The sequence below is a fragment of the Plectropomus leopardus genome, chromosome 10 (assembly GCF_008729295.1).
Source record: "Plectropomus leopardus isolate mb chromosome 10, YSFRI_Pleo_2.0, whole genome shotgun sequence".
Taxonomy (NCBI): Eukaryota; Metazoa; Chordata; class Actinopteri; order Perciformes; family Serranidae; genus Plectropomus; species Plectropomus leopardus.
The window spans coordinates 1,725,166-1,745,343 of NC_056472.1; positions in this window are offsets into that span (position 1 = coordinate 1,725,166).

Sequence of the window (20,178 nt, forward strand, 5' to 3'; positions counted from 1 at the left end):
ATAGTATGTCGTTCAATAATAATAAAAAATGGCATAGTATAGTATGTCATCAAAATATCATCAAAAATGTCATACTAAAATATGTCGTCAAAAATCATCAAAAATGTCATACTTTCGTTATCTTAGGCCAGTGAGGATCACTTGGAGAGGACTTGTTGAGGACTGATGGTAGTCAGAGAACCTCACAGCCACAGTAAGGGGTGGCTGCATACAATAAGGTGTGATATGTTAGCAACAACCCCTGACCCTGTTACAAAGTTGAGGTGGGAGAACTATATTTACCATAATGTTTGTAATATTACTTTTGATTACTTATAAGACCTGCCCCCATCTGATTGTACTGTTATTTTGTTATTCTGGGATCCCCTAGTTATGAAAATGTTTAATTATGGTTGTCAGATAAATAATCTTAGAGGGGATATTTATGTTTACCAAATATCATTCTGATTTATGACCAGAATTGGAGGTCACAATATATACATTCATGTGCCTATTTTTGTTTCCACCTGCACTTTACTTTGTCTTATTAGTTTGGATGAAATAGGGGTTTCTGGCCAGGTGTATGTTTTACTGCTGTGAGCTACCCTGACAGGAGGGAGTTAACTGTTACAAGGGAGGGATAGATAGGAGTTTAAAAAGTCTTGCTGAGCTGCATTATGCGGAAGTCATACGGGTCAGAACCACTGTTTGGGGGGTTGGAGGAAGGGCGGCGGAGGGAGGGGGGAGGGTGGGTATCTTAGTTATGACTCTTACATCAGGGTTAGACTGTTATTGTCACACCTGGAGCACTAGGTACCAGTTTCGATAATGGTTAAGTTATCTACAGTATATTGAGCTATAATGTCTGGGGTATTAATGCAAAAGCTAAAAGAGTGAAATGCTTAGACTTACTCCGTCGCAAGCATGTGGATGTAGCATTTATTCAAGAAACACACCTGAGGGTGGAGGATGTATCACATTTTCACCTAGTTGATATATGGCGCATTCAGAACCAGGGCATTAGAGACTATATACATGCTTTTCCACGTATCATGAATCACAGTCCAGAATCGACTAATTTCTGCTCTCTTGGAGTCTGAAAATGGGTGTAGATTTGATAGAAACAAAAATAGGCATATAAATGTAGATTTGCCGGCGACACTATCTGACCATTACCCGCTGTTGATGACGATAGATCGTAGTCACAGATTTAATAAAACACCGAGATGGTGCTTTAATATGATGCTTCTGCAGGATGAGGTATTTGTAGCACAATTTAGGAAAAGGATTACAAGATTCGTAGCAAAAAATATATGTACAGTAGATAATGCCTCATACATATAAATGGCCACCAAGGGTTGTATTAGGGACTTTACATCCTCTTATGCATCTGACCTCAAAAAAGGGAGGAGCCGCAGGATCTGCGAGTTAGAAAGAAAATGTCATATACCTGAGAAGCGGTTAAAGGGTAAAAATGCTTTAACCGCCGTTCATATCCATGCCCATCATTCTCGGTCTTCCCTGGCTCCAAATCCATAACCCGGTTGTTGATTAGGCAGAAGGGAAAATCACGAGTTGGAGCTCATTTTGTCATGCTAATTGCCTGCAGTCTGCCCAGCCTATGTTTGACACCAGACCCAGCTCTACTCCACCAGAACCACTTGACCTGTCCTCAGTCCCACCTGAATATCACGACCTGGCTGACGTCATCAGCAAGCAACAAGCCCTCTCACTACCACCCCACCGACCTTACAACTGCTCCATTGACCTGCTGCCAGGAGCTCCTCTGCCTACCGGTAGGCTATCTGCACCGTAACGGGTTTCTCCGGCGTTAAGAAAAAAGACAAGACTCTCAGACCTTGTATTGATTTTCGTGCATCTTCTCCAAACTGGACCATAGGAACGCCTACCATCTTGTTCGGATAAAAGAAGGCAATGAGTGGAAGACTGCTTTCAACACACCGCTGGGACATTTCGAGTACTTGGTCATGCCCTTTGGGCTCACCAATGCCCTGGCAGTCTTCCAGGCGCTGGTAAACGACGTCCTCCAAGACTTCTTAAACAAGTCGGTCTTCATGTATCTCGACGATATTCTGATCTTCTCCCGTAACGTCTTGGAACGTGTGGTACATGTCAGATAGGTGCTGCAGAGGTCACGTGAGAATAAACGGTTTGTCAAGGCTCAAAAGTGTGAATTTCACACCTCTTCCACCTCCTTCCTCGAAAGCGGGCAGGTAAAGACGGATCCAGCTAAGGTACATGCGGCTATGGAGTGGGAGGTCCCCACCTCCCGGAAACGGCTTCAATACTTTCTGTGATTTGCTAATTTCTACAGGGGGTTTGTCAGAAATTACAGCATGGTTGTGGCTCCTCTCAGTCGTCTCACCTCTCTCTCTGCTCCTTTTATTTGGACAACCGAGGCTGATTCAGCATTGAAAGAACTCAAGAAGCGGTTCTCCTCTGCTCCGATCCTCTTCCAGCCTGAACCAACTTGCCAGTTCATTGTCAAGGTGGATGCTTCGGATATTGGTGTTGGGGCAGTCCTATTTCAGAGATACTCAGGTGATGAAAAATTACACCCTTGTGCGTATTTTTCTCGTAAATTGTCCCCCGCAGAGAGGAATTATGATGTCGGTAACCAGGAACTGTTGGCAGTCAAGCTGGCTTTGGAGGAATGGAGACACTGGTTGGAGGGAGCTGAGAGACCCTTCTTGGTCTGGACCGATCCATAAGAACCTGGCCTACATCCAAACCAGGGGTTGAATTCTTGCCAGGCCCAGTGGGCCTAATTCTTTGGGTGGTTCAACTTCACTCTGACCTACCGACCTGGAAGCAAGAACGTCAAGCCCGACACACTATCCCGGAGCTTCCAGACTGACAGTGAGAGAGAAGCCACACCTGACACCATTGTTCCCGCCTCCTGTGTGTTGGCAGCTGCTGAGTTCCCCCATTCAGTCTGTGGTGAGAAATGCATGACTTACACAACCAGATCCAGGTGGGGGCCCTCCTTACTGTCTCTTTGTCCCTGACTCATCCGTTCCCAGGTGCTCCAGTGGGGGCATGATTCCCATATCGCTTGTCATCCCGGAGTTTCTAGGACTTTGACTCACCTCCAACAATGTTTCTGGTGGCCATCCATGGCCCAGGACATCCGAGAGTACCTGCTCCCAGGGGAAATCTTCCAACCGTCCCCCTGCTGGTCTCCTCCAACCACTCCCAGTACCTGGACACCCATTGTCGCACATCGCTGTCGACTTTGTGACTGGTCTACCCCCCTTAAGAGGTAATGCAACCATTTTGTCGATCGCTGATCGGTTTTCCAAGGCTGTCCATTTTGTGGCCCTGTCAAAGCTGCCCTCAGTGGCTGAGATGGCCGACATCCTGATTAACCATGTCTTTTGCATACATGGCATACCTGCAGATATAGTTTTTGATTGGGGTCCCCAGTTCATATCTCAAGTTTGGAAAGCATTCTGCCGAGCTCTGGGGGTCACCAGCAGTCTCACATTTGGCTATCACCCTCAATCCAACAGCCAGACGGAGAAAGCCTATCAGAGTCTGGAGGCTGCGCTACGGTGTGTCTGTGCCCGCAACCCTAAATCCCTGGTGTTCACAACTGACCTGGATTAAGTATGCGCACAATTCACCCACCTGCTCTGCCACTGGTAAATCTCCATTTGAGTCGTCCCTGGGTTATCAGCCTCCACTCTTCCCTGTCCAGGAGGAAGAGATTGTGTTTCCCTCGGTCCAGGACAACCTGCTCAGGATGCACAGGGTATGGAGAGAAACACGTGCTGCGCTCCTGCGTTCTTGTTAAAGGAATCGGAGGATGGCGGACCGCCATAGGATGGCCTGAGGATCGTAGCTGGATTCCCCGGTCCTTTATTCTGGATCTCTCTCTGACTTTTATCGGTGACATCCTGACCGACCTGGTCGCCTGCCTGGTGGCAGTCGTTGAGGGGTGGGTACTGTCATGATGGCTGCTGTGCAGTCCCCCTCCCCCTCTCCTTTGTTTGTTTCTTCCTGTCTGCATACCCTTCTGTGCCCTAACCTGTGTGTGGGAGCGTGGGCGTGGTTTGTTCTTCCCTAGGCAGGGTCAGGTGCAGGCAATCTCCTGATGAGCTGGTGGTGTACTTAAGTTGTGGCTTCAGACCTACTCATTGCCAGAGTATTACTCCTGCCAAGTGGTAGATGTTCCTCACGGCCTCTCAGTATTTTTGCTGTTTCCTAGTATTCCGTTTTTTTTTGCCTGTGCGGCTTACTCCCTTGTGTTTTCCCCCTTGTCTTAGAGTCGCCGCAGCTCCTTCCTTCCTGCTCCAGCCGTTGTGGTGTTCACTTGTCTGTGCGCCTGCCTGCCTGCCTGCCCGCTTGCCTGCCCGCTTCCCGCACTCATCCGAGCACTCAAGTCCTCACGGAAGGAATCCTCACCTTGGTTGAACAGGTTTGTTTGTTTCACGTGGAGATCGCACTGTGCATTCCCCCTCACGTCACCTATCGAAGGACGATCCAACTGCACTCCTCTCCCCCAACCTTGCTTCCAACATGTCCAACCCGTCACAGATCCAAAAATAATAAAAAATGTTATAGTATAGTGTGTCGTCAAAATATCATCAAAAACGACATAGTATAGAACTGGAGTGGCATCTGCCACAACCCCCGATATTGGAACTAAAGTGGCGTCTGCTGGGACCTCCGACAACAGAACAGGATTACGGTCAGGAGAGGGCAGGAAGCTAGCCGGCCACCAGGAAAGCTGATGGCTGGCAAGCTGGGTGCTGGGGACCTTGGGCTGGGGCTTGAGCTGGTTTCTGGGAGGATAAGAGTGGACCTTCTTGAGTGGCTTGGGAGTCCTTTTTAAGGATCAAGGACCCCCCCAAGACCAGGTGGGTTCCCCAGAAAGGATTGGTGAAGGGAATGGCAAGCAGTTGTTCTGCTGGGTCCATGATAGGTCAGTTTGTTCTGTCAGGTATAAGGCAGGATAAGGACCCAAAATGCAGAACAAACAAAAATGGAGCCAGAAGTACAAACTAAAAGCGCGTTATACTGCTGAAGATTATCCATAAAAACACCAACAGGTTAACAAATATACAAAGTACAAATAAAATGAAAAAAAAAACTAGACTGAAACAAACCAAGTTGATAAAAAGAACTTGGGTGAAGAACAGTGCAGGAACATGGCAGGGACAACAGAAATGAAGTGGCAGGGACAACAGGAATGAAGAAGCAGGGACAACAGGAACACCGCGAGGAAAACAGACGAACTGACAAAGGACAAAAGGAAACACAGGTATATATAGAGAGAAGAACTAATCAAGACTATGGCACACAGCTAGGTAGGTGGACACAGGAACAGGAGGGAAACACGGACTGGTTAACTAAAGAAGGTGTGACTGGGAGCCCTAGGGTGGAGCAGACGAGACTTGAACAGAAGCAGATGTGCAGGGGAGACTGACAGGGAAGGACAGACCAGACTGATTACACAGGTGACACAAATCAGGGAATCAGACAGAGAAACAAATTCAAATTCAAATTCAAATTCAAAAAACTTTATTTGTCCCCAGGGGGCAATTCAAGGCACACAGAGCAGCATGACAAGCAATAAGGTAAAGATGAAAGTAAGAAGGAGAGAAAAAATAGAAATCAAATAAAGATAGATTAAATATAAGAATCAGAGAAACACAGAGACGGGGAGAGACACACAGATAGACAGAGAGACAGGGAGACACAGAGAAAAAGCACAGGTGACAGATTAGAAATAAAAATACAAAATGAAACAGGAAACACAACATGAGAAACTGGAAACAGGGAAAAACTAGAAAACAAAGTCATAGTATAATATCTAATCAAAAATATGACAAAAAAGTCAGTATGTTGTCCAAAATATCACAAAAAGTCATACTATAGTATGTCTTCCAAAATATGACTAAAAAGTCATCGAATAGTATATAAAAAAAAATCCCCAAAAAGCCATACTATAGTATGCCTTATGAAATATGACAAAAAAGTCATAGTATAGTTTGTTGAACAAAATAAGACATAAAAGTCATTGTGTTGTACATCTCCCAAAATATTACTAAAATGTCATAGTATAGTATGTTTTCTAAAATATGTGAAAAAGTCATATAATAGTCGTCCAGTATATGAGAAAAAAGTCATAGTATAGTGTGTCTTCCACAATATGTCAGTAAAGTTATATGTTAGGATGTTGTCCAAAATATAATAAAAAAAGGCATGTATGTCGTCCACAATAAGTCAACAAAGTCATAGTAGCATATGCAGTAAAAAAATATGTTAATGAGACATACTATATTCTGTTATCCAGTATAAGATAAAGAAGATAAAAGGTAGATTTATTTGTCATTTAAGTTGAAAAAATGAAATTTATATTTGTCCTTGATCCTGCTACATCTTTGAAGATGAAGGATAAGTGGATTAAAATCAGCAGCTACTATGAAATATTCCATCTGGTTGCTCAGGCATGTTGCGGCTGGTGGTCTCATTCAATTCCTGCAGCGCATTTTTTGAATGTGCATCGGAATCTTGTGTCCTGTCGGCTCCCAACAAGGTCTGCCCATCCAGTGCAACAGCTTGATCCAGGATGTTAGGGGTTAACCATGTCTCTGTGAAGATGTGCGCAGAGCCTCAATCACATCTCATCCACTTTATTTCCCTAGGACTGAAAAAATGTCATGGTGCAACATTTTGTTCAAAATATGACAAAAAATTCATAGTACAGTTTGTCATTCAAATTATGACAATATGTTATAGTATATTTGAAAGACAATCTATGCCATGACTTTTTTTAAATCATATTTTGGATGACATACTATACTAGCACTACTTTTAAATTATTTAAAAAAAAAACAACTTGTATCTTGTACCTTGTATGTATGGACAGTCATTTTCTCACGTCAAAACCCTTGGCATTAATGTGCTGGTCCTGGTTTCAGTCTCTCCACTTCACATTGGAACCTGCTGCAGAGATTTGTTCCTATTCAGCCACAAAACCATTAGCGAGGAGCAATGCTGATGTTGTTCACTGAGGTCTGGCTCTCAGTTGGCATTTCAGCTCATCGCAAAAGTGCTGGAATGGATTGAGTTGAGAGCTGTGTGCAGGCCAGTCAACTTCTTCCACATGACGCTGAGAAACCATGTGTGCATGGGGTCATTGTCATGTTGAAACAACAGTGGAGAACCTTCTTAAAACTCCAGCCACAATTTTGGAGGCATGCTATAGTTTAAAAAACATTGTATGCTGTAGCATTAAAGAGATAAATCAGCAATTTAACACAGACATTACATAATGTCAGGGGACTTCTGAAAGATAGACATTTTTGAAGGTTAAAAATAATGGAGCACAGGATGGCATATCCTGACTTTAATTTCCTAAAATGGGGGTCACTGAATATGCCTCCCTCTTTCATTTCATGTATTGCAATAAGGTTCTGCTTCTCAAGCCAGATGGGTTACAACAAAGAACTGGATTTAAAGTCAGGTTTAGGTTGTTGTTTGTGTTAAACTTTAAATTTAAGGGTTTGGAGTTGAGATTTTTGTCATTCTTAAAAGTAATTTATCAAGAAATGTTGCTCTCTCTGACTATTCCAGCCATTGGTTTCCATATGTGGTGTTGGATCAGACTATTCTCACAAACTGTGTATATGTTTTCCTACAAAAAGTACTGCACTGAAAATTGTGCACATCCCCCGTATTCTGAAAGGCTGCCATCATGTGACTGATGCGCTGAAAGGAATAAACAAGGAAACAATCCTGAGTATAAGGAGGCAGGTTGGGGCAGTGGATGGGTCACAAAAATCCAGACTTTCCCCTGAAGATACGCGTTTGAAACCATGAGAACTTACAGTCATTATAAGATACATCCTCACTATGTGTCTTTTCCTTAACCTAACCATAGTAACTTTACATCAACTATTTTACTGTACGTACAGGAGGTAATGTCATTTGTGGGCCGAAAATTCGTAGGATATCATATGAACGTTCTAAGAAGATATGTCGGCTGGATGCAAATTTAGATGCACAATGCCCAATGGGAAGAATAGATAATTCTAGACTATTTGTCATTGACGAAATGAAACATAAAAACAGTCAGTCCGTGTCTTTGAGATGCAGGTCTTTGATAACCTTATAACCTAAGGGGCCGTTTACAGCGCACCAGTTCTTCTATGAAATGTTAAACTTTCGTTGCAGTTTGACCTTTGGTTCACATGACAGCATGTGATGCCACCGCTGCACTTGGCGCATGTGTGTGATGTTCTTCTATGGTGTGTCATCACAAAATCCCACCGCCAAAAGCTGGCCTAGCATCCATACTACAGTATTATCAGTTGTTTTTGCAGATCAATGTTATCATATGAACACAGTTTGTTTTTTTTTTAAAGTCAAAAAAGTAGGGCTGTTCTCATTTAAACGTACCTAAGAGTTTAAAACATTGGAAGCCCTTGACCACTATTGGACCACTTTTGCTGTTCTCCATTTTGTGTCAAGTCTATGATAATTAAAGACAACGCCCTTAAATGTGGGGTCTGTCTCCCAGGAAACTCCAATCAGTACCCATGATGGATAAATTGAATTAAAGACAACTGGTGGAATGCCTCTTTTAGATGTTTTCTGAATTGAAACTAAGAGCTGAGACAACTGAAACCTTTTACACATCCTGAGACCAAAGGATGTGGACTGTGGTGTCGACATAGTGGACCAGTGAGTGGTGAGCACAGAATGGGGAAGTTGTGTCTGCTGTGTGTGTTGATGTAATATGGCAGCAGTGATTAAGGGATCCTGTTTCCTATCAGTGGCATGATGGTTGCTCTCTGAAACAAAACCAGCACAGGGCCAAACTGTCACTAAGCCGGTGAGTCACTCTTGTTTCATGGGCCAATCCATATCCAGGCAACTAGCCTGTCTAACCAGCCCTGCTGCCAGTGAGTCAGGACGACATTCTGCCAAAACATAACCAGGCAGAGACACAGCCATCTCAGGCCAGAGAGCCCTTCCACTATAGCTTACTGTTGCCAGTAAACCAGCCACCAAACCAGCTCTTATAGCCCATCAGTTTGCCACCATAACGCTCTGTTCAGCCAAAGAGTCTACAGGCCTACAGACAAGATTATAGCTGTAACAGCCAAGCACCCAGCCAGCCAGCTTTATTGACCAACTCGAGATTAAGGCTTTATTGTAGCGTCAACACTCGGTCACCGTCTGTAATATCTTTGTAAAAAAAAAAAGTTGAACCACTGAAATGAAAACCTGGTCGATCTTCATTCTTACGCTCACCTATGGTCACGAGCTTTGGGTAGTGACCGAAAGAACAAGATCTGGGGTACAAGCAGCCGAAATGAGCTTCCTCCGTATGGTGGCTGGGCTCTCCCTTAGAGATAGGGTGAGAAGCTCAGAGTAGAGCCGCTGCTCCTCTGCGTTGAGAAGAGCCAGATGAGGTGGTTTGGGCATCTAATTAGGATGCCTCCTGGACGCCTCCCTGGTGAGGTGTTCAGGGCACGTCCTACCAGGAGGAGGCCCCAGGGAAGATCCAGGACTCGCTGGAGAGACTATGTCTCTCAGCTGGCCTGGGAACGCCTCGGGATCCCCCAGGAAGAGCTGGACGAAGTGGCCGGGGAGAGGGAAGTCTGGGCTTCCCTGCTTAGGCTGCTGCCCCCATGACCCGACTCCAGATAATCTTCACAAAGGAACATCGCCTCTATGATTTTTGGAGCTTAAATTCAATCACAATTATTAAAAAGCTACTGTTAGTGGTTATGGTGGTTATTCGTTGTGGTTATGTTTGGATAACAAGTCAGGGCAACCAATGCAGGCATTATTGACATGGATGGTTAGGTTTGGACAAAATAGGCACATTGAAAGGTGTTGGGGAAAAAAATCGCAATCAGACAGGAAGCCAACACTGGACTTTTGCATGAAAGTCCAGGATTTGTTGAACGCATCCATCTTCCCTTTCACCTGCTCTACAGGGCCCACCATGCTTATATTGCATTGTTACCAGCAGTGTTTCAACCTGATGCCATTCTGCCATGTTTCATGCAGATGCCACAGGTTCTGTCCGTCTGCATTCTCAACTGACACCAGCAGTCCATGTGTAATGCTGTTGTTGCAGGTGCCGTCTGGCCATCTAGTGCCATATAACACTGCAAACACTTTTGTCTGGCCACGTTCTCCGCTGACGTATAGAAGTGCAAAACTGCTAACTCATTTCCATGTTTAAGGACTCATGAAGCTACAGATAGGAGCAGGTTAACTGGAATCAGAGGGGAAACAGCTACTACCACTTTCTCCAAGGCAAAAAAAAAAAAAAAAAAAAAAATTGCCTAATTAAGACGATGTAACCGGGTGATATCGTTTTTTTTTTTTTTTTTTTGGGAAGGATTAACTAGCCGCTCTCAGTCTTTGTGCTAAACGAAGCTAACTTGTTGTTGGCTGACGTTACACATTTCCAGGTATTAGAGTGATACCAGCCTCCTTATTCTACTCTTGGCAAGAAATCAAACTTTTGTGCATTTCCAGAACTTTAAACTATTTCCATAAGCCTTGTGTGTTTTAATCAACACCTGTATTGCATTGGTAGATTATTCCGTCGCAGGTCTTTATTTCGGTGCCCTCTGTATTTGACATTCAGCACCTTGAGCCTATGTGGCCATAACTGTAAAAAGCCTCCTTGTTAGTCCTGAGAGAAGCATTATGGATAAAACCTGCAGTTAAAAATTCCTAATGAAGCGCAAAACCTCACATTTGAAAAGCACTCCCCGTCTCTTTCCTTCTTTTTCATCATTATCTAATACCCCACTCTATCCTTTGTCACATCCACAGCAAGTATTAGAGATATTAAAGCCACTGGCTATATATTCATCATTTCTAACTACATTGTCTTCACAGCCCTCTGTTTATGAGGCTGCAGCTGAAAATGAAAATATCTTCACGGTGCTGGAACTCAGCTCTCCACTGTTTATCAGAAAAAAAATTCCTAAGAAGCCAAGATGAAAAAAAAAAGCAGGAAACAAAAAGAGAAAACAAATTGTGAAGCTCCCATCGCTCTCTCTCTCATGGTGGTCCGTCATCGCCTCGCATCTCGCTCGCACACTTTGATGAGGAAGAGGGAGGGTGGGGGGGGAAAGAAATTTCTGATGTTTTTCCTATTTAACGTTTCCGTTTTATCTCCCTCGCTTTCATGCCTTGGACCGCGGAGTGCTGTTGAGAGGCGACGAGGCGTTGCGAGTGTTTAATGGGTTTTTTCATTTTGAGGAGGCTGAAGAGTTTATCATTGGGGAGTAGTCAGTTTTTAGGCCCTTAACCTATCTCCACATGTCTGTAATTTCACATTGTTCAGAAGCACAGGGCCAGTGTCTTAAATACCCAGGAGGTTCCTGTCTCAATGTTGATTGTGTTCGGTAGGAAGGCGACTGCTGGGACTTTGTTGGAGTTGTTTGAGTAGGATGAGATCTTTCCTAGGCTGCTTTGAATGCAGACCTGTGTGTGTTGGCATACTGCGCATATCTTGTTTTGGGGGAGTGAAAAAGAGAGGGAAAGAGAAAAAAAAACAAGAATGCTGAACTCTTTTTGCATACTAACATAATGACTTCAAATACACTCATGTCGATCATTGAAAAATATTCCTGTGTGATCTGAGATGCATACTGGGTCTGATGCTCCTCGGCTGCAGTCGTGGGCAGGCAGAAGCACTGGAAACATCGGTGCAGATCTGCTCCATTGAGTAAGTTAATAACCCAGTCATGCATGCAGCTGTGTCATATGAATGTGGAATTCTATCCTAGTTTCTCATATGCTGAGGGAGTAAACAAATAAGTCATAAGGGTGCACCAAGCTTGTACAATAAGAAGATAATCCACATAGATTCCTGCTGTGTGACTCATCTATGGATTCTGCTCGTGGGTGTGCTTACATGGGAGATATTCATCATTTCAATGAGGATTTCACATGACTGTTTGAGATCCTTGAATTACACATATATCAGCCTGTTGGGCTAACAGGCAGAAAAAAATGTTGCCATTGTATGTTTCGGCAAATCACTGTAACATTTGCATTTTATTATGTGGCAGACACTCTGAAACTTTCAATCTCTGCAGTGCTTTGGTTAACACATGGTTAGGTTTGGGCAACAAAAACATCAACAGGTTGCTGCAAAACATACCGGTATGGTGCCTAAAATGTTGAAAAATGTTGAAAAACAGTGACAGGTTGCAAGAGATCACCCATATTTTGTGCTTAAAGGGCAGCTGGATTTTGTAGCAACGGGCCACTACTACACACCTGTGTTTGGTGGTTAAAATCCCTCTGTAAAAACACTGATGGTTTGGTACAAAACACCTTTAGTGGCAAAAAAAACAGGGAAAAACAGCAACATGTTGCTACAGAACACCCAAATTTGGTACTTAAGAATAACACTGACGGGCTGCAACAGAATTTTGAATGAGCCACTGAATTTTGTTCAAGTTCATACCAAACACTGTGTTTGATGCCTAAGGAAACACTTTAAAACAGTGATAAGACCCAACAAAACACTGATGTTTAGTGACTAGAAAGCTGCTGAAAATACAGTGATGACTTACTAAATCACAAAGCCTTTTGGTCTTTAACAGTGGTCTTTAGTAGTCTGAAGCTTGGCAGGTGTTTCACCTAAGTGATGCACTGTCCACCATTCCCTCCACCTTCAGATGACAAAGTCAGCTTAAATAGTATGTTACAGTCAATAGTTATGATATGAATCATATGAAAAATGCAAATGTTACATATTCATGGTTTGCAGAAACACACACTTTCCTCCAGCAACTGGGCTGAAATCATCACATTTTGCTGAATTCATTTTTGGGTTTTTGCATGTTAATTGCAAACGTATAGCACGAGAGAAGTACAGTTTAATCACAGTAAACATAGACAATGGGCTTTTTGAGGTTTTGCTGAGGATAATGTTTTGCATCTTTAAGGCAGGATTATTTGATTTCTGGAAACTTGGGGTCAGCAGTACAAGCTGCTGAACACACAACCTTGCAAGTTGTCACGATAAATTCATTGGCAAACAGTTTACACATCCAGCAGACTCAGAGCAACATTAGCATTCATTTGGATCGGTGTTTGTATCCCCCTGATGAATGAGCATCCCAGGTCTTTTTGAATAAAAGATATAATGGTCGGGGAGAAATTGAGCTCACAATAAATAAGTACAAGAGCACATCTTTAAGTTTTTATGTTTATTTAACACTACATACCTAAGAGAGAGAGTTTCAGTTTCAATATCACATGCCGGACCAAAACAAACTCTACTCATGAACTTTTGGGTGTTGACCTTGTTGACGTGCTGCAGAAGTATGTAAACACTGCCAACACCTTCAGCTAACAGGAGAGTGGCCCGACCGCACATGTACACACACTTCTCAGAAATGTATTTCCCGAGCGTCTCTCACCTGTTGCTCCACTTTGCTGTTGCACAGACAAATGGCTCCACCCCTCTCCTTTGTGTGGATGAATAGAGGGTGTTAGCATTGGTGGCTCACAGTATTACGTGTAGAAAAAGAGAACAAAGCAAGAAGCTCTGAAATCTCTTAATCCTCTCACCGTGACTCCTCAACTGGCTTTACCCACTCCCAGCCTGTGATTCCATTTTTCTCCATCATCCTCCCACGTTTCCGTCATTTAGATCTCCAGGCACAGCCCAGAATCATCATCCCTCTGTCTGTTATCAGATTTAGTCATACAACATGTGTCTGACACAGTGAAACTCAAGGAGGACCACACCCACAGTGCCTAAGTAATTTCATAAGGATATAAAATTTAAATTGAAATTTGAATTGGATGTTAGTCAATACTTTTGTATGTGTAACTATGCGTGATTATCCATACCTGTGTACCTTGTAAGTCATTTAGCTGTAAAATATGCACTAGGCCTATGCCAAAATAATTTCATTCTGAGTTTTATTTGAGAGTTACAATAAGAAGAACATCTGTGTACAAATGGATATAATAAAGTAATGTTATGTTTTAAGATTCCTATGTCTGAGATTTACCCCAATGCAGTGAAGGTGAATGGATTCTTATATGCATTGTCCCAACAACAGTTTCTATGGGGACTGTTAAACTCCTCCAAACTAAACAATGACACATTTTATTTAGCCTTGCCCTTGAAAAACAACTTCTGAGAGCACTGCCGGGCATTGTTACCTTTACAAAAATCTTTTCTATATGTCCCCTGTGTGTTTAGTTTTTTTTGCCACATATTAATAATGGACGTCATTATTGTTTCATCACCCATTGGTTTGAGGACTGTTGTTTTGAAATCTCTAGTTTGGCATTTTGGCTGTCAACATTTTGTTTGTATGAAGCCAGAAGTGACAGCTCATTTTCATTCTGAACTTGTCAAATATCACTGCTTTGACAGTGCTTTTGGTGTAAGATTGCCACCTTTTGCATCCGCAAATATGCCACTGGATGGTGTCACACAGCCAGACAGAGCCTGAGGTAAGAAAAGGTCATTTCAAAATGACATGATTTTTTTGTGGTCAGAACAACCTGGCATTGAACTGGTAAGTAGAGGTCTGTGGACCAAGTTGTTGTTTCTGGAGAGACATACTGCAATACAATACAATGTTTGTCACAAGGCGGGTTTCCATTAAATCACGTTAAAATTACGAATTTAAAATATCCCTAATGGAAACACGTCAATTATGAAAAAATACTTGCAAGAAAAGTTTATACAATTGGTGGTATTTCAGGCGATTCAAAAACAGTCATATTTCACAAAACTGCATTGGAAACAATGATACTATTGCATCACTTGTCAGTATGAACTGGCTCTCTCATGATGTAGCAGGCACTACAAGAAGTGCTATTGCATCGCATAACTCTTCAAAAGTCGAGCAGATCTTTGGGAAGGTTTGAATCCACAATTCCTCTGTAAAATCATGGACTATCAACTCACAGAAATCCCTCATACGTGGCCGCTCTGGCGTATAAGGGGCTTGCCTTTCCATTATTGCTCGCATTATCTTTAGCTATTTACATTGCCATTGTCATTTGTTGTTTTTGTATGATTATCTTTTAAACTGTTATTTGTTTGCTTGTTGAATGTTTTTAAATGTCTTGTCCACACTAGTGTGGTGGCTGCAATACAAATAAAGCTGCTAATGTTTTGAACCTCCATCACCATGCTATTTGGAATGTTATCATCAGAGGAGAAGCCACAGAGCATCACTCAGTGGAAACAGTCATCTTGCAATTGTGTTTTATCAACATTTTGAAGATATCGCTCAGGTTTTGAGCAAATTTGTAATGGAAACCCAACTACAGTCTCAAAAATAAAACTACATTATGTTATTATTAACTAGACTCAAACCCATCAGACCTGTCTGATCTCTTGGTTCTCCAAGCTGAGGGTTGGACTCTAAAATGAACTGAGCTGACATCGTGTCCCCATCACATGTCAATCAAGCTCACAAATCAAGGGGTGCATCAGTGCAGGAGTCCCTCCCTCCTGCTGTCTGTGATGACCCAGGAGCTGTCAATCATCCTGTTGTCATGGGACTCTCCTTGCCTTGAACTGCTCAACTACCGTTGTTGCCAGACTCAACCTAACATCATTAGAACCATGTCAGTCCCACCATAATGGACCCTGAGGAGCCACTGCACTGTTTGAAGTTTGCTGTGCTCTGCTGCTATCCCACTGGTGACAAACACACTCACACGCACGCATGCACGCACGCACACACACACACACACACACACACAGCTGTTGCTGTTTTGGAGATTTTTGTGATTTTGTTGCAGGGGTGAGATTTTCATCATGGGGCACGAAGAGAACTCCTAGACATTTTCAGATTTTCAAAACCTTTTGAATCTGTGCAGAGTCATCAAGCAGGAAACACAACTATTAACTAACTTCCTGTAACAAAGTTGTTTTCCCTAAATTCTATTCATCCTTTATAAACTGGCCACAAATATATAGTTCTATTTATCAAAAGTAATTTCCTAAAAACAGCCTGACACTAGTTTTGTCAAATGTTACTCAAACAAGACGACATTTGTTAGGGACTATTTTCCACAGTGGATTAATCCACAATTGGTGCTCTAGACCATATTTATGATGGTGGATGTAGGGCTGAGTGAAAATGTGTGCTAATGACGGAACATAATACCAAATATAGAGAAATACTGAGAAACCTGAATTTTTGAAACAGTTCACTTCCCATTCCCACATTCTCCTCCCACTGAAATAACACAGCTGGTAGAGAGTTGTGGCAATAAAATCCAAAATGTTAAGGTACACACATGCAGTGTATCTTAATGGATTATACAAGATTACTGTCAACATTTGACACCTTTTATCTTTGTGTTTCAAGAGTTATGTGTTTTTATGGACTCATAAGGACTTGTTAAGCCCGAGAGCCCCTGGTTCCGGGGCGTGGCAATATTCTGAGATGAATGAGTTTCTAAACACATGCTAATCATGTAGCAATCTCGACATAGAGCATACACATATGTCTGTATGACCAGAGCTTGGATTTTTGGAAGATTTACGTGTTTTGGAAGATGGTATGGAAGGAATAAGAGGATGTTTACTGTTGAGGAGGTCCTTGATATGGTGCTTGCATTTTTACATTCTTTCTTTTTCAATAAAGCTGCTTCAGTTGCAGTCAAAATGTTATTTCCCTTGCATGTGTATTTATTTGTAATGGGGAAAAATATGTGCTTAGTGGATTTTCAACAACACACCCCAAAACAGTTGTAATATGATGTAATATGTGACATACAAGTGGAAAAAAAAAATAGTTTTACAGTTTGGTACCTGAGGAACCTCAAATGGCATACATGGTGCAAAAATGTGCCCAAATGGAACAAGTAGGGTCCTTACCTAGACAAATATCCAATAATATCTCTCTAGAATTCCTCTATTTCCCTTTTTTACCATCATTTTTGGCAGGGGTAATGGTCACATGTTGTGCCATGGATTTCAAGAGGCTTTGGGTTGCAACTGCATCATTTTAGAGGCATATTCATTCTAAAAGTGAAGAAAAAAATAGGGCAGAAAGAAAATTTTTCATTTTCTTCTGTGTGCCATCATCATTTACTCTTACTCAGTAACATAAATGCTGATTCTGACGTTCTGAAGTAAGAGATATGTAAAAAGAAGTAACCACCATCCATGCTATCTACTGTTAACAATTTCTCCAGCCTGACTTTGACACTGAATGTGACATGCCCCCCTCTCTATTGGCAATGGGAAATGAGTGAATGGCCAGAGAAAAGGAATTTAGCGTAGTCTTGTAAATAGTGACCCTGCGACATCCGCAGTCTTTGAAAAACTCATACTTTTTACATGAATACTCACATTGTCTTCTGATGTGTCAGATTTTAATCTTTCAGAAGTCCAGAATATGGAAGGCTCACTTGATACTGTACTTCGGAGGTGCACATTCCTAAACAAATGAACAATTATTCAAATGACATATGGAGCGTGGGGCTTTTGGGCCCTCAGGGAGTCTGGGGCCCAGGGGCAGCTGCTCGCTATGCTCGAATTGTAATCCAGCCTGGGCAACACTAATGTACTTTTGACTAGGAACGTATGTTCACAGTGGTAGTTTAACTATTTCAAGCATCTGTCAAATACCTGCAAGTTGATTTTCACTTTGTTCTCTCCATGAATGGAAACTAATGGCTCTAAGAGAAGGAAATGGTGTGCAGTCATTTCACACGCATGATATTAAAAAAAGGCTTCATTTGCTGTAAGGCTGAAGGCTTTCATTGATTCATTGTACTATTCATGTGAGCATTTCATATTAGAGGGAGTGAAGGAAAATCTGAAGTAAAATGGGAGTGAATGTTTCATGGCATTATTTAAAGACTTTCTGTTGGGCACCGGTGTTATTGAAATTGAGTGTGACCACTGCATTGTGGCTCTGGAAGTTAAAAAAAAAAAATTGGACTGGAGCGTAAAGTGTCTAAAAACATCTTAGCCCCATCACCATGCCAAAACTAATCTCCATCAGCTTGAAGAGGATGATCTCACAGCAAGCAGAAAGACTGAATGCTATTTGAGTTGCAGCCTGACTGCTTAGCTTTCACTCCACTGCTCTTCCCGGTCTCTTCTCCCCCTCATTTCCAAAAGTGGATTGACCTTCTTACTCCAGTCAGTGCAGCAGAGTCACTCCCCATTCTTTCATCCAAGGCTCCAAACTCATCTCTTCAAAATGTACCTCGTGCTACCCTTTTCACATGTAATCATATCCCTTCACCTACATCTTCCTCTTCGACTGCTTCTAATGTGAACGTGACAAAAGACAAAATCCCTCCTCTGTACTTCTCTGCTTCTTACCACCTACTTTTTCCAAATCTGTTCTCATCACCTGTCTCTGAAATCATCCGTTGAGGCTGACAGTTTGTTATTACGCTGAAATCCTTAGTCCCGTTCAGACTTACTATGATGTTGTCTGCACTCAGATAATAATTTCCTCCACTCAGATGTGGTCAAATGGAAGCTTCCTGAGATTCAGACTGTAGAGGACGTGGCTTTAAATTGCAACATTTGATAAACAATTAAATAAACCTGGAAGACCTTCAGGATATTTAGCTCCACTTTAATATTTTTAGCTTTTAACTTCAACTTGGTCAGTGATTTTGGGGTCAGACATCAACATCAACCTTCTGCATGTTGTATTATACGGAGCTGGAAAGTCGCTATATAGGAGGAACGGTGGATGGATCCAACAAATCCTAGACTTTCACCTGGGAGCCCGCTGTTCACTTCCCACATGAATGTTGAGCCAAAGCATGTGCAAAAGAAAATAAATGCAAATACAAGGTGTTTTACTGACATTATAAGTGTTTTTGAAAATGACCGTATGAATGTAACAAGCAACTAGAACAACAAAAACTATGATGAACAAAATGGGACCCTTGCATGATAGTATAAGCGTGCGGTGCTAGCACCTCTTGAAGTGCAAGCCAGTCACTGGAAAGAGTACGGTAAGCTCCACAGGACAACAGTTCAACAGTGTTACTTTCAGCTTTTCTGACTAATAGCTACCTACAAAATGTTAAGAAAAATAATGTTCCCTTGCCAATATTCAATTTTAAACAGAGAAATACAGTTGTACACCTTTTGAATTTAGCTTTCTTTTGGTCACGTAAGACTAACCAGGCTTAATTGCCTCGTTACCTCATCATAAAACACACTTCATTTAAACTTGACAGAAAAAAAACCCCCAGCCAAACCATCTTGGTAGTAATGTAGTTAGTAAGATCGCTGTTCCAACAATTATCAGCTCTGGAATGGTCAAAATAAATCCTTAACTCACCAAGTTAGATGGCAACAACATGCATTTATTCTCCACGCTCTCTCTCTGCCTGCAGGCCACCAGCTGTTTACAGTCCCCTAACTTCTCCCTCCACCACTAGGTGTCACACTGTCACATCTGTGTTTCAGAAGCCTTTCCACTAACCAGAAAACAATTAGAGTGGTAAATCCAGGTACACTCTATTCTTGTCCCCATTTCCTCTCAGCCCAGGTAGTATTTCTGGCTCCAGGAGTGATTCCTCTGTCCCCGATGCTCAGATCATGGACCTCTTTTGTCAGTCTTATCAGCTCACAGAGGTTTTGTTATTTCCTAATGTTCAGTGGTGCATGACTAGAGCACAAAGGTTCAGATCATCTATCTAAGGTTTTTGGGGATATAGAAAAAGAGCAGAAATTAACAAAGCATCTCAATTCCATTTGCATTGTTTTAATGGCAGAGTGGAAGGGGTTTTGCATACATAAATATAAATGAATGAATTTGCTCTTTTGGCTCAAAGAGTGCGATCGTCACTGACAGGTTTGGTCCATTGTGGTGGAAATAGAGAAAGGAGGAGGGAATCCAAAAACAATAGCTCGCTTTTTGCTCTTCACTCTCCAGCCGGATCATCGGCACTGATCCGTATGATTGGCTGATGATGAGGTGTTTCAGGCACACACACACACGTGTACACGAGGAGCTGGGATGCAACTTGAATCACACACGATGGGATATTATGATGAAATAATAAGGGGACTTGTGGTGGACAACGAAGATTGGAGATGAGGCAGATTTGGAGCAGAAATGAAAAGAAAGAAAAGATAATGGAGGAAATCTTGCCATGTAAAAAAAAAAAAGGAAAAAAATTAAGATAGCAAGGCTGGATCAAGCTATTAAG